The sequence below is a fragment of the Clarias gariepinus genome, chromosome 3 (genome assembly GCF_024256425.1).
Source record: "Clarias gariepinus isolate MV-2021 ecotype Netherlands chromosome 3, CGAR_prim_01v2, whole genome shotgun sequence".
NCBI lineage: Eukaryota > Metazoa > Chordata > Actinopteri > Siluriformes > Clariidae > Clarias > Clarias gariepinus.
The window spans coordinates 43,885,270-43,890,000 of record NC_071102.1 but is presented as its reverse complement, the minus strand read 5'-3'; the positions used below and the strand labels follow the sequence as shown (position 1 = coordinate 43,890,000).

General features: G+C 36.5%; 1 long non-coding RNA gene across 2 annotated transcripts in view; it reads left to right on the top strand.

The window, feature by feature from the left end:
• LOC128519384 (uncharacterized) overlaps positions 1-4,075 on the top strand; it is a 5,632-nt gene extending 1,557 nt beyond the window's left edge. Inside the window, exons 1-4 of one of the 2 annotated variants that reach the window (XR_008357848.1) lie at positions 620-708; positions 922-1,097; positions 1,371-1,468; positions 2,972-4,075. This is a non-coding gene — a long non-coding RNA (uncharacterized LOC128519384). Of the gene's footprint in view, positions 1-619; positions 709-921; positions 1,098-1,370; positions 1,469-2,971 lie in introns of those variants that run through there. The other variant, XR_008357846.1, reaches the window with a different exon arrangement.
• The last annotated feature ends 656 nt before the right edge of the window (positions 4,076-4,731 follow it).

Sequence of the window (4,731 nt, the reverse complement as noted above, 5' to 3'; positions counted from 1 at the left end):
TCATGTTAGAACACAAAAGTGGGGTGGATACCAGAGTGAAAGGTTCCCAACCGAGTACAGCTGAGATAAATCATTTCAAATATGCTCAGGGAAAAGCTGAATGTAAACGTGCTGATGCTGCTGATTTTTGATGTTAGGAGCTTCCGAAATGATGACGCAACCTGACCCATATCAGTGCTTAACCTCTTTAAGTGAAAGTAGCACAAGAGTACTAATATGCTACTGGCTCATCATTCGAATGACATCTCATTCGCTAATTTGAGCTAATGGTTTCATTTAATAATTATTACACCAATTATATTATATAATTTCCCAATATGACACCAAATTGTTGCAATACTGGTTTTAACCACAAGGAGCAGCTGACTCATCAAATAAACTCCAGTGAGAATTTAGCTAAACGGTTAAAGGTAAGATAATAAATGACCGATGAAATTAAGCAAATCACGTTATAAACAAGCTTCTTTTGATAGCTTTGTTTACTTCGCCAACTGTAACATTTTCAGATTAAAAAAACTAAGCATTGGAAAAGTCACAAACAAGTACAGTGGACACTCAGTTCACGAATGCCCCAGAGTATAAACCGATCGGTTAATGAAAAAATTCACAAACTCCTCCTAGGAACCCGAACCAGAAATCACCATCCCAAGCTGCTGCTATCAGATGAACAAAGCCATCTTCCTCTCCTCCATTCCTTCATGCCAGCAGGTGTGTAAACAGTACATGTACAGTGGATGCAAAAATAAAGAGTTCGCTCTCTGAACTATAAGTGCTGTATATATTTTTTTTTCAATTAAGGCTTTTTCACACAGTATCTTATATTTTATGATATAAACACAACAAATCAATAATTAAATAAAGTTAATAGTGATGCAGAACAGATTCATTCTATTTACTGTACATGTATTCCTGTGGTTACAGATAGAACTTTGGAATGAATTTGGTTCGTAAACCGAGGTTTCGCAGTACAAGCTCAAGTTGCCTGCCTACGACAACACTGCCTATGACACTTTTGATATCTCTTGTACCCTTTTCTGGTTACGGTTACTCACGCGTGACCTCAAGCAGGTGCGGTTTGGATCCTCTGCACCATCTGTGTGAGCATTTAAGCTTATATTCTATATTACGTCGTAAACCGAACTCACAGGTTACAGGAATATCATTATGGAGTTAAAATTGCAGTCCATAGAAAAAGGCTTGAAATAAAACTCTGATGTGTGTATGAGAGATTTCATAAACCTTCATCACCTGTGAGTCCGGTCCATTCGGTCCCCATGATGATAACAACACAAGGACTAGTGTGTTTCTACATGTATGTGTGTGCGCTTTGCTGTAACACGCCGCGCTCTGATAAGTGCTTTCTCTTACAGTGAGAGTGAATGTAGCAATCAAAGAGTCAATGGAGAGAGATGAAGGAGCGAGCGATAAGGACCGATACGTTCAGACCTGCGGGAAGGGTCATGGCAAGGTCATGAACACTTTTATGTTTGAACGATGTATTGAAGGGAATATTACTCATGATAATTAAATTACTTAAATGACTGGGATCTCATGATGGACGGTGTTGCATGAATAAACGTTCATATACATTGCTAAATTTGATGTGTTCTATTACTGTAAATGTAACCTGGTAGGTGTTTAGGTGTTTAACCTCTAATGAATGCTGATTTATGATTGTACAGGTTTGTGCTTAGGTCAGCTTTGTGAACAGAACAACAGAAACAGTTTGTGATATAATAGAAGATACTCCAATTCTCAGGACCAATCAGATTCTGATATGGAAATTAGATACATATGTTCACACGTCTCCTTAAAGCGCCTCCCTGTCCTCATTAACCACCGTTTTTGCAGTTGGCATCCAAACAGAAGTGAATAAATGGCCTATTTACAATAAACGACAAAGTGTGTAACAAACAAATGATGCATAACTTTATTACCTTCTGCATCTTCTGTTTGTTTATAACATATTGTTATTTATTGTAAATAGGCCAGTTATGCACTTATGGTTAGATGCTGAACTGAATTTCATTGGGCTGGTACATCTAATTTGCACAATAAGGTTAAATCTGATCTAATCTAATCTAATCTAATCTAATCTAATCCAATCCAATCCAATCTAATCTAATCTAATCTAATCCAATCTAATTTAATCCAATCTAATCTAATTTAATCTAATCTAATTTAATCTAATCTAATTTAATCTAATCTAATCTAATCTAATCTAATTTAATCTAATCTAATCTAATCTAATCTAATCTAATCTAATCTAATTTAATCCAATCTAATCTAATTTAATCTAATCTAATCTAATCTAATTTAATCTAATCTAATTCAATCTAATCTAATCTAATCCAATCTAATCTAATCTAATCTAATCCAATCTAATCTAATCTAATCTAATCTAATCTAATCTAATCTAATTTAATCTAATCTAATCTAATCTAATTTAATCTAATCCAATCTAATAAGATCTTTTGGATCAAAAGTGTTCAATTAAGATTTGCAAAAGTACTTTTTTTTTTTTATCTTACATCTAGCATAATATGAATGTTACAGAATGTTAACCAAAGTCTTTCTGACTTCGTTTAAATGTGCAATCATGATGCATTTCACTGCATACAGTAGTTGTGCATGTGACAGATAAAACTTGAATTGAATGACTTTGGAATAATGATTACATGCACATTAAGCTTCTTTTAGTTGATTATTCAGCTCACCGTATGTGACGACGGCTAACATGTTGTATACTAGCAAGATTTCCTGCTAGCTAATGAAGTTATCATTTTGTCCACTCGTGAGTCCCCGATTCCATCGAGGACCTGGCTACACACGAGCTGTCCAGAGCGGGTGCGGTCATGATATTTAAAGAACATACTTGATTGACAGCTCAGTCCCCACAATAAATCAGAGCAGGAATCCGGATTGTTAAACTCTACATGTACTGACTCGACTGATTGACTGTGTTTTACAGGGAACAGAAAACAGTGGATGTGTTAGTGTTGGCTGCCCTACTTTAAGGTGTGTATCTTCACGTTTTACCGAGGATATATCAGGAACGTTCTTGGGTAACTGACTGTTGAAAGGGGCGCAATGACACACACACACACACACACACACACACACACACACGCACACACACAAAACAGGAGGACAAGTCATGGTGCTGTATTGATGGTGACTCATTACAGCCGCCCATGACTTCATGTCTGATAAACTTTAATAATTCTGTTCATCCTTTTCTCTCTCTAATCTCTCTCTCTCTCTCTCTCTCTCTCTCTCTTCTTCTTCTTCTTCTTCTCTCTATCCCTTCCACTTATCAATGCCAGCATTGAGGCTCTGAGTGTGCTTGGGGTCGTTGCTGGGCTGCGACTGGCCCTAACTACATTCTCTCTCCACACACACACACACACACACACACACACACACACACACACACACACACACACACACATACTGATACACACATACAGTGTCAAACAAAGCCTTTGTCTATTTTATGGAAATTGTGTATCTCTCCCTCTATTTCTGAGTGTGTGTGTGTGTGTGTGTGTGTGTGTGGTCAGATTGTGAGAACAACAAAAGGAAAACATGGCTCAGAATCTCACAGATGTTAGATGAAGGCATATTTTCCTATATGCATGCACACACACACGCACACACACACACACACACAAATGTGTCATGCAGTGACATGATGGAAGAGACTATGTCATTCACAGGGTTGAAATAAAATCTTCACACCTACACACACATACACAAATAAAATATTAATACTTTTTACCTGTATCTTCAATGATGTCATTATTCTCTTTAGCGGTTATTGATTTTAGGCCCTTAATCTCAGTCCTATCGGTCTTATATTTTCAAGCATCTCTGCAATAAACCATTTACTGTGAAGTACATGGTTTATAGCAAGCACAGTAATGAGAAATAGTATACAGTAATGAGAGGAATTATATTCTTCTGCTGTAGCGTGCAGAAGATCCCTGAATCTGGTTACCAGTTCTATGATTATGTTTTATAGGTAAATTTTGATTGAACAAGAAATGTATTATTATTATTATTATTATTATTATTATTATTATTATTATTAACCATTGTACTTTTCTACCCATCCCGAGGCATCTGGAGATTGTACCAGCTTCAGTAGACAAAGGCCAACCCTGCGAGGATCCTGAGGCATCCAGAGAAGGACCAGCTCCAGCTGAATTCTGCCTTATTATGGTTGGAGCTACACATCCTGCTCCTGTGCTCCCAGTGATCCAGATCCCATCTGCCCTATGCACCTACTGACTCATCCCTATGCTGAACTGGACTTCATGTTAATTTAAAGAATTTCTGTTATATTGTACTTTCAGCTGCATAACACACATGGTGTTATATCATCTCTATCTGTTATCACCCAGATGAGGATGGGTTCCCTGTTGAGTCTGGTTCCTCTCAAGGTTTCTTCCTATTGCCATCTCAGGGAGTTTTTCCTTGCCACTGTCGCCGTCACCCTTGGCTTGCTCATCAGAGACATTTCATTCATTCATCTCGTTAATATCTAGACACATTTTTCTCACACATACACAATTTATTTATTATTATTATTATTATTATTATATTATTTATATTTATATATATATATATATATATTATTTTTAAATGAATTTCTTTCATCTTTGTGAAGCTGCTTTGAGACAATGACCATTGTTAAAAGCGCTATATAAATAAAATGTATTTGAACTG